The 11,135-nt window shown below is 39.3% G+C and overlaps 1 long non-coding RNA gene across 2 annotated transcripts in view; it reads right to left on the reverse strand.

The window, feature by feature from the left end:
• The window catches only part of LOC122981232, a 36,591-nt gene extending 28,096 nt beyond the window's left edge, over nucleotides 1–8,495 (reverse strand). For both annotated transcript variants that reach the window (XR_006403192.1, XR_006403193.1), the window contains exons 1-2: nucleotides 8,440–8,495; nucleotides 8,255–8,330 (exon numbers count right to left, since the gene is read on the reverse strand). This is a non-coding gene — a long non-coding RNA (uncharacterized LOC122981232). The remainder of the gene's footprint in view (nucleotides 1–8,254; nucleotides 8,331–8,439) is intronic.
• Between the last annotated feature and the right edge of the window lie 2,640 nt (nucleotides 8,496–11,135).

Consider the following 11,135-nt stretch of genomic DNA (forward strand, 5'->3'; position numbering starts at 1 on the left):
AAGGTGCTACTGAGGGGACGCCCTGGTTAAGATGTACACCACTTAACCGCAACGTCTACAGTTCAATTACAGCTGCGTCCCTTTGTTGCATGTCACATCACTCTCTCCACCTGTGTTTCCTGTCTCTCTGCACTTTCAAATATCAAATAAAGGCCAAAATGCCAAAAAGTAATCTTTTTTAAAAAAAAAAAACTGTTACTGTTGCCATGACGATATTTATGTCCCAGCTTCACAAAACAGAGTTAGGGAAGGCAGCATTTGGCACATGACATTATAATATGATATATAATATGAAAATGGTTGCAAGGTCAGGATCCTTTATATTTATTTCCTCTACATCCCTCACTCATCCATCTCAATCTCACCAAGTAGCTGTACTGGAGCTTTTGTCATGCAATCGTCTGTAGCAGATGTACTTTGCCAAATTGTTGAAATATTTTGAAATCCCAACACATTGTCACCAACTTGAAACAAAAATGTATTGATAGAATATTACATTTTTGATCATTTATACTTTGGAGATTTGTTATAAACAAATAAAAAGTAAGAATTACCCAGGCACAAGAGGAAAACATCAGACCATAGCATCAAGCTTGTGCTCTCAGCTGCAGCTCTTAGTGTGATTTGTTTTTGCTCTGCAACAGCAAAGTGCTGCTGCATGACTAACAGGTTCACTGAGGGCAAAGCCAGCAAGTCACTCACTGCCTGTGCATCGACTGTGCACTAAATTGATTCTAAATCTGTAGCACAACTCCATCAGTGTCTTCAATAAATAAACAACAAGAACACAAACTGCGCTGCCCTGCGGTTCATCACAGGCACTTCATGACACTCAATCCCTGAGATGCTTTTTATGAGATACACATCAAACTACATCAATCAGTTCATCTTTCTGTCCCCCGAGGAAAGCAAGTAAGCCTGCGACGGTACAGGGGTTTCGTAAAACATCTCTGGTTTATAGTGTAGAAATAACTCTGAGACATAATATTCTGTGACGTTTAGTCTGTTTCTGTGTTTCATGTTGCTTACTGCATTGCGTCGTTTTATTGTTTGATTGACAGGCTTTTCTTTCTGTGTAAAGTCCTTTGAGTCATACTTGTGATAAACAGCTACATAAGTGAACTTGAACTTGAAATAAGGCGGCCCAGAACAAAGATGCTTTATAGACGAAGCAGAAAGTGATGTTACTGTAACACCAGCATAATGACTATCCTTTTAACTCAGACTGACATTCATCATTAGCTGATTAATCAGCTAGTCAATCAGACAGAAAAACAATTAATTAACAGAGACTCAATTAATAATTTAAGTCATTTATCCGTCAAAAATGCCAAAACTTTCACAAGTTTCAACTTCTCAAATGTGTTGATTTGCTGTTTTTATATAATTGTAAGTTGAATATCTTTGGATTTTTATTGTTGATCAGAAAAAACAAGCAATTCAAAGACATTATTTTCATTATTTTCTGACATTTTACAGATTAAACGATTCAACACATTAATCAATACCGAAAATAATAAAAAATAGTCAATGTATTCAGGAGGGAAAAGCCACAACTTGCCACTGATGTTAGTATCTCTACTCATACTGAAAGAGAGAAGTCTAACTTTTTCCCCCACAGTAAAATGTAACTTATGCTGCCAAACGTGTTTTGATCAATATTCTCTCAGTTTTAACTCCATCTCCCAAGAACTTTACATAACACTCTACCAACAGGTCAGTGAGCATCCTAGATTAAAAAAGACGCTGGGCTCATTTAGAGACAGGCTAAGAATAATCTGTGTGTGTGTGTGTGTGTGTGTGTGTGTGTGTGTGTGTGTGTGTGTGTAAGAGAGAGAGAGAGATCAACAACAGCTGCAACTGTACGGCCTTCTCTTCTGGCTCAGTTTCCCCTGGGATCCCAGCAGTGGACGCTGACTGTCTGACCACCACCTCCCCCTCCTCCTCCATCCTCCCCCTCCTCCCAGCTAGTCCCAGCTAGTCAGCTGTCGCTCTCTCACAGCCTTCCAACACTACTCCCACCCCAAATCTGGGGCATGCAATGCCAGAGTGCAGCTCAGTTGTACAACTTTACAAGTCATAGATTCTGTAGCGCTTAGATTCATACAACAAAGACACCAGGTCATGTTACAATTCAGCAGTCCGTTTACCGCCTAAACATAATCATGGGGACTTGTGTGATGATCATTTTATGAGTCTGAAGAGGGGCACAGGGGAAAAAGGACGCATGCACTTATGTGTGTGCATGTATGTTTCTGTGACCCCTCTGGATCCTACTGTGGGCTAATTTCCTGCTAAGCACTCATCTTTCAATAAGCCCTCAGCTGTGTAGCCACACAGCTCTACCTTGACCCTCAGGAATGCGCTCACATTTCACTTTTTATAACCGTCAGCAACTAAAAGTCCAGAATCGTCACTCAGTGCAGCTTTCTGCATGAAGTTCCCACAGGAAACATGAGACTTCTTCACATACACAAACTCACACGTGCTAAAGCTAGCAAAACCATAGGTCATTTGTAGTAGCATATAAACATTCTCACTTTTGGAAATGAAAGACTACATCTTAAAGCCACAAAGCAGAGCCAGATTTGGCAGAGAAATAAATGCAAGAGTTAAATCTAGGGCGAATTATTTGGGATTTAACATCTGGCCGCTTTGCAATGCAATGCTTATCGTACAAGATAAGTCTCACACTCTCTTGTTCTGCTAATGCATGCAAAGTGGAACTTCACAGGCATGAAATGATGTTGCATTAAACATTATTAACCTGGACTTGTAATGAGGTGAAAGAGGAGCAGCATTACACACAAAATGCATTCATAACGCTTGAAAAGCTACAGTGCTCACTATATCCCCATGTGCTTATGAACATACGCTCATATTTCACATAAGGATAGTTATAGACAGGGGTGTAGTATATACATGCATGCCATAAACAGATGTACAATGTGAATTTGTACAAAAGAATCATCTAAAAATTATATAGAATATCACAGAAAATACTAAGCAGCAATTCATATTGTGTAAATGTTTCTGAATGTACTCTTGGCCCATACAGTAGGCTATATAAACTTGTTGAGGCATTAAATGCAGATATTAAATGGGTCAACACATGTTTGAAACAAGAGTCGTGCAAAATAGACTAGTAGTACAGTACAGTGTGTAGACATTTACATTGTGGTATGTAGAAGCCTATTTGAAAGTAGTGGAAAAAAAGGTTGGGTGATCCGACTGAAATCAGTACCACAATAACCATTTTTCTGATATACATAGAAATCACAACATGTTAAATGGATGCAAAATTGCCAATTAATTAATGAACTGATGCTCCATGCAATAGACTTTTCTCCACATGTTACATCCTGCAAAACACTTTTTTTATAGATGTAAAACCTCAACTACTTATGTTTGAGTTTTTAAATCACAATTTGCTCTAAATCATTCATGTCAGTGTCATAATTCTCTAAAACTTTATGATTAAGGATTATTAATAATGGGGATTAAGGGATTCATAAAGTTCTTTCTTATCTTAAGATTACACCAAAAGATGATATACGATAACATTGAATTATGCCCAGCCCTGATTGTGCATAGGCAGCATTTAAGGTATTTCAATTGGCACATTTTACATAGATGGTAATCTAAGTAGTAGTACAGTAGATCTACATCGTGCTGGACAGCCAGTTGAGAGCAAAATTTTAACCCTCACAAATATGATAAAGTGCACCAAGACGGTTTTCTAATGTTTTCCATAAGTGAGAGAAGTTTCTGAACATAGAACCCGTGTTAACAGACTGATCCCAGCAGTGCTGAATGTTTCTATCTGACAGTGCAGCACCAATTTTTCTCCACTACCGCTACAGAGAAGATATCGGCCATACTGCAACATGAAGCTCCCTGCAGACCACCCTCCTCTGAAACTATGATTGATGTCTTTAGATGCTCTGACAGGTGAACCTAATACACAGGAATGTTTCCACACTTTGATCTCCTTCTTGCCTGCCCGTCTTTTGTGAATCTGAGGAATTCAACGTGTATTTGTACAAATGCAGTCTTGATGTTTCTCTTACTCTACCACAGACTGGCAGAAATGCTGTTAGTGCTGTTGTTTCAGGGCTGTTGGCTCTCTGACTCCTGCTGTGTCCGTCTCATGTTAACTTCTTGGGGGGTAAAATCTGAAACGTGATGGTTTGATCCTGGTGCTGAATTTGCTGTTGGCTTTTATTCTAGAGCTGAAACTAATATATCTTTGCACTGTTGTTCAGACAAAACAAGCAATTTGAAGACATCACCTTGAAGTTGTGACATGCCATTTTCACTTGTTTCTGACATTTTAAGCTTAATGGTTGTCAATAAAATTACTGGCAGAATAACCTATAAAAACATAATCATTAGATGCAACTCTAATGTAATGCCGGGTACTGTTTGCATTTAGTACTTGATAGTATTTGGACATTATAACTAATTTTAGGTTGTGGGTAAGTCTACAAGCTCAGGGACAGCTTCTTCAGTCCAACTTGTTCTACTTTAATGATCACTACAAAACTACAACAGAAACCTGACAGCAGCTGTAACACATCACTTCAGTGTCGTCTTTCTTAAGGCGTATCACTCTGGCTAAACAGTTACTTACAGATACAGGCAATGTGCACGATGTTATGTAGTTCCCATAAAAACATAAATCAATAGAAAATAAGCACATTTTTTACTATGCAATATAAACAGTATAGTTATTTGGGAAATACGTCTATTCGCTTTCTTGCTGAGAGTTAGATGAAAAGATCAATACCACATTTGTATCCGTTAGCATAAAGACTGGAAATAGGGGGAAACAGCTAGCCTGGCTCTGTCCAAAGGAAGCAAAATCCTACCAGCACCTCTAAAGCTCACTGATTGACACGTTACATCTTGTTTGTGTAATCTGTACAAAAACTAAAGTGTAAAAATGACAAATTGCAGAACATCATTTCTTGGCCTGGAGCAGTGACTTCCTGGAGCCTCAACCGGTTTCCAGCAACCTCATGGAGACAACAAGTCTCCCTGCTCCCAGCCAACAAATGAAATATTAGAGCTGAGACGATTAGGTGGTTAAATGATTTGATCAGCAAAAAACGCCTCGGAAAAAATTGAAATGTTTACATTCTCACCGTTTCAGCTTGTCAGATTTGAGGACTTGTTTGTTTTCTTTTTCTTCTATGGTGGTGAATTGAATGTTTTTGGGGTTTTGGACTGTTGGTCAAGTCAACTTGGACTTGGGACTTGGAAACTGTCCACTATTTTCTGATATTTTAAAGACCAAACAATTCATCCAGGAAATAATCGTTGGATTAATCAATAATGTAAATAATCTTTGGTTGCAAACCACACCTTCCATGTAACTTTATATTGGCCACAGAAACAATGTAGAAAAAGACAGCAACTAATTTGCTTCTGTTTATTCCATTTCTGTCAACACAAGCAGCATGAAGTCTCCCACAACATCACAACATATCATTAAGTGCTGTTTCCATTCACCACTTCTCAGCAATAATTTAAGAGATCATCTCAGCGCAGCAGATTCAGATCTGAGCGCCAGCAGAGACACAGAATGGAGCTTTTTTTCCCCTTCAAGAGCGTCAGATCGTTCGTCATCATTAAACAGAAGCTTGTTTCCTCCTGCCAGTCATGGCAGCCGCCCCAGTCAGGGGGAAAGAGTCTTCAGCCGCCAACATGACCAACACACACTCAGATCAGAGGTGACCCCGCTAATGGCTCAGCAGCCATCGTTTAAACTTCACCACCCCCTCAACCAACAAAAGCATCAATTTTCATGAAGCTCCTCCAATCCCCTCCAATTCTCTTAAACCCTTCAAAGAGTGAATAATTGAGCCTTGTACTTAGCCGGTCTTATCTCTGCAGGGTGTTGCTCTCATGAAGTGGCTGTTTGCACTCACTCTTTTAAACACCAATGGACAGACACACACACACACACACACAAATCTACATGTATGTACCCACTTCCTCCCTCCTCCACTCCTTGCTCTATTAATTTCTTTCTCTATTCCTGTCTTTCCTGCACACACACACATCGCCCCAGGGGGTCTGCGTCCTCCCTGCTTTCATTAAATCATAAACTGTGGGCCAATGGGGGCTCTTCGTCATCGTTAATCCAGATTAAACACAAATCTCCAGTTTCTGACTCACACCCACAGAAAGTTATTTAACGCTGCCTCCCATTACTCAACATAAGTCATCATCGACAACCATTTTGTATATGTCGTGTTATTGGGACATCTTTTCAGTCAACAAAGATGTTTTTTTTCTCCACAGTCTTGGGTTCGGACTTTCTGTTATAGGGTTAATTTCTGCTATCTGACATTCTGAAAGTCTCATCAAACCCGACTAACCACTGTCCCTGCTGTCTCCCCACATTTTCCTCCACATCTGTCTCAATGCCAGAATAGATTTTTCAAGACAGGATTGTATAGTGTAGGAGAGAGAGAGAGAGGCCTGTACTGTAGTTGACTAACTATGCAGTTAATGTATTTTCAGGCTGAAGTTGAGTCCTGCAAAAGGAAGAGGAGGTGTTGTTTCCTCTGGTCTATCAATGACAACAATCTGCTATATGGATTCTAAACTAGGTTGTTAGTAGGAGTTTACTTTTAACAGGAAACCGAGACATTTGCAACGGGTTGATAGTTAGACCTTATCGCTCCTTGAGTGTAGTCATTTCCCAACAAACTACTTCCAACCACTGCAAGGAATATACTCTAGTGAATTAAGAGGGATACATCTTAATCCCAGACTCTAACCAATATACAGCAGCAAGGTATGACACCTAAGCTTTCCAGCAGCAGATACTTATTAAAGGATATAGCTGGCAATTTTCTATATTTTTCTTACTGTCAACAAATCTCATGTGCAGAGCTAAACCAACAAAGAATTGATCCTACAAGTATTGTGTGTGTATCCAAAGCCTGATATGTTATTCCTCTGTGCTGTAGACCTCCGTTATTGTCCAAAAGCTATAAAAAAAAAAAAAACACATCAATGAGTCACATCGCTGCACTAGGCGACATGTTCCTTTGTTCCTGAAGATTATGGTCAGTTTGTAGTTTGTTTAGAAACGGAGTAATAACAGCAATCATCACGTCCAGAGACGAGTTTCTTGTATGGCAAACGCCACTGTGCATGCGCAGGACCATATTTCAGTTTACAGAGCTTCGCTACCTCGTTGTGCTACATATTACAACTTCTTGACATTGTACTGAATTTCTTTGAGAATTTAAAATGCAGTATAAAGTCAAGAGGTTGTTGTTATTATACAACCTAATGTGTCCATACTCTTTGTGACGAAGGAACATGTCACCTAGTGTTGTGGTGTCACTCATTGATATGTTTTTAATAGTTTTTGGACAACAACAGAGGTCGATGGCACAGAGGAATAATATATATCAGGCTTTGGATAGACACACAATACTAGTAAGTAGATCAATTCATTGTTGGTTTGGCTCTGCACATGAGATTCTTTGACCATAAGATAAATATAGAAAATCACCAGCCTTATTATTTAACTTCAACAACAAAAAACAGATCATATAATAGGAAGAGTAGAAAATGAAGTACATACTGATGGTACGAATGTAATGAAGTCATTACCTATGCATTAGATGACCAGCAGTATACAGATACAACTACACCTGAGTGTAGCAACAGAATAAATTTTAGAAAAGGAACTCCACAGTTCATGTGCATTATGAAAGCAAGCTGCCACAAACACCCATTGCTTTCAAGTTAAAATGTCTCTTGTGCTTAGCTGAATATAAAGAGTGCAGATGAAGTGTAAATGTGTGAGACAAAACTATGTTGAGTGTCCCATCAAGCCAGTATTACAGTGAAATTATGTTGTGAGTGAACTGTGTGCAAGACAAAAGTAAGGTGTACATCTAAGCTCTACTACAGCTCTTGATTACAATTGGACAATATAAAACCCCCTAAAAAAAAACTCAACAACAACAATTCAGTCCATAACACTCATCATACATAAGTACTCACATTTCACCACTATGTCATTCATCAGCATGTAACCATAACTCAAGTGTGGCATAAACAACAGCCAAAATAAAAACAAGCTCAACTACAAGGAAGTAATCCACAACCATTACTGCAGCAAATACAGTCACTAAGACATCAGCTTAGGCAGCCTCTTACTGTACCTTTAATACCATCAAACACACATCACCTGCTCACTATTTGCATGTTGACAAGTTCTTACCTTGGTGATGTGAAGCAGTGACACACAATGATCCAAAGCTGACAGCAGGACAGGTAAACTCCACTTCCAGCAACAGCTGATGCACAAGCAGAGAGCAAGCAATCAAAATTATTCGCCCAAAGAGTCATCCTGAAGTTACATGATGAACATATGATGGCAGGTTAGCTTCTTTATAAAGACCTAACTGAGCAGCAGGTACCAGCAGGTGTCTTCAGCAGTTAGCATATTAGCAGTGCAGCAGGTTAAACCAGTGGGCGGGGCACTGACAGTTTAAATACCCCTCCTCATGGTAAAGGGTATGTTGGATTTATGTTGCAGCAAGTAGTGTGTCATGTGTGATTGTAGCAAGTCTGGCTGAATTGGCTTGCAAGCTTTACTCCAATCTAACAGTGAAATGAAAACAATTTAGGTTTCAAACGATGTGTTCACAATCTTTTCCTTTCAAACAGTCAGAATGTAAACGTGTATTATTCCAATTATTATTTTTTGTTTGTAGATTTTTGTTACAAATTACATCTTTAAATAATGGACTATTAAATAATTTGGAAGACATTTTTCATTACATTTACATTTAGTCATTGGCAGACGCTTTTATCCAAAGCAATGTACAAGCGAGGTAAGACATTCAAGCATTACAGGACAATGAATCAATAGAAGCGGTACAGAGCTACAAATTCTCAAGTAGCTGACCAGGTACAAGAACAATCAGAAAGAGTGCTAGAAGAGAATTATTCTTTAAAAAAAAAAACTTTAATACATGTCATCCCAATACAATTTCACTGCAAGTCAATAAACAATACAATAATTTCTCCCTTAACTTCTTACATTTCAGTGCACAAGCACTTTTTTTTACAGCAGGAGCCCTCAGTGATCAGCAGGCCTACAGGACTGTGGCCTTTTGCATGGCAGGAAAATGCTTCTCTTCTCCTCAGCTCTGCTTTTACCTGTCCTTCCACAAGGTGGGAACCTACTTCTCTTCTGTTCTTCCCATCTTGTAAATATCTTCAGCTCTCAACTGCACTTTGCAATAAAAGTGAGAACCTCAATCATATTCTCCCCTTTTCTACAGTCCTTAATCTTTCTTCTCTACCAAGCATAAAGCCAACCTTATCTCCCATGGCTTGGTTATGTTTACATGCAAATATTTTACAATTAGCGAAATCCATGTTGAGGGAGACATACACCATGCTGCTCAGATAACATTCTGAGAGATCAGCTATAATGTTCATGTGCAAAATGTTCATACTGAACTTGAACGATCATATTGAAATGTTTTTAAATGGATCATTCTTGCAATCTCCACGTACGGCATCTACTGCATGATTAAACAATAATTACATCACTGGACTAGTTGAAAAAATATTGCGGTTATGGTACCTAAAATATGGTTGTTGGTCATGACAGGATGTGAAGGACAGTAGATACGTCCGTTCACTTCCATGACCTCCACACTGTTACGTTGCTCCTGAACATCATAATACTTTCCACAGTGCTGCATTGGCACTCAACGCTGCCAGTAGATGTAACATTATCTCCTCGCCGCTTTGCTTTCTCCTAACCCAGCATGTGGCCTCGAGGGAAGCACTCACAAATCATGGCCCCAATTCTGTCTGCTATCACAACCACATTCTACTCCCCGGGATGTGTGGCCCAAAAAATCCAAAGTCTTCCTCATCATGCATGCTGGAAGATTGGTTCTGCTTCACCGGCTCTCCTCAAAAAATCCCTCTTTGTGTCATGACGAACAGTGTTTTCCTGTTCAGCTGCAGTGGAAGAATCATAATAAAAAGAGGGAATTTGGCACTAAAAAGACTGTAACTGACAGTAAATTGACTTGATTTTAAAAACTCGTGCAGCTGAAGCTTCATATTAGCTTCAAATGAACGCTTAAATACATTTTTGCACAGAAGAAGGGCTGTAGATTTTGTCCCCCATCCATTACATTGAAACTGCATTATGAAGGTATCTCTGATCTGGAGGAATGATTACAGCAAGAAAAACATGTGTCAGTGTTCATTTGGGCATCTGACTATTGTTTTAGGACAGACTTAAAAGTTGAGAACTTACCCTTTAAAGAGAGCATACTGTAATCTTACTGAGCTGTGGTCTCCTCAGACTCTATATCTTACCATCGATGTGACTCAGCAGTTTGATTCCCTCTCTGTAAGATCATAGACAGTGACCCAAATCCTGACCTTTTAAATCAGGTTCACTCTTTACGGCCTCTAGTCCAGGGCCAAATGCAGGGTTAATTATTCATAGAAGTGGAAGAGTGAATCAGAGTTTTAAAGTTTCAAGTCTTACCTGGCTGAATAATGAACGGGTGGCCCAATTTTAAAAGCACCCTGAGACAAAATATTCTCCTCTTCTTTAGCTTTTTTTTTTTACTCACCTTTCCCCGCTCTTAAGCCCTGCAGCGGACCCACCTACAACATATCCCTTCATTCCATTTCTTTACCACTTTCTCTTACATCCTGTCCTACACATCTTCTCCTTTCTTGGCCTTCAATTTCCTCCTACATTTTTTCACTCCTGTCTACTACTCCTTTCCATCTTTCCTTCACCATCTCCTCTGTTCTTCATCGAGTCGCCTCAAGTCAAAACAACACACACAAAATGTCTCGGCTGCAGTCTGATGAATACTGATAGTCACAGCTGAAATGTCACAGGTAGCCTGCTTCTAACTCTGAGCACATCTATTCCTTCACGCCGGATACTGAATACAAAATTATGCTTAAAGTATCAACTCTCTGCTGCACAGTGAAGTGCGAGCGTTGCCGTGTCAAGCCGTGTTACATCCAAGTACTTTTATGCAAATGATGATGTACTAAATTAGAACGGCTTAGTGGAAACTGCTTAGTGGAAAGTTTGATAAAAATGT

The sequence above is a fragment of the Thunnus albacares genome, chromosome 4 (genome assembly GCF_914725855.1).
Source record: "Thunnus albacares chromosome 4, fThuAlb1.1, whole genome shotgun sequence".
Taxonomy (NCBI): Eukaryota; Metazoa; Chordata; class Actinopteri; order Scombriformes; family Scombridae; genus Thunnus; species Thunnus albacares.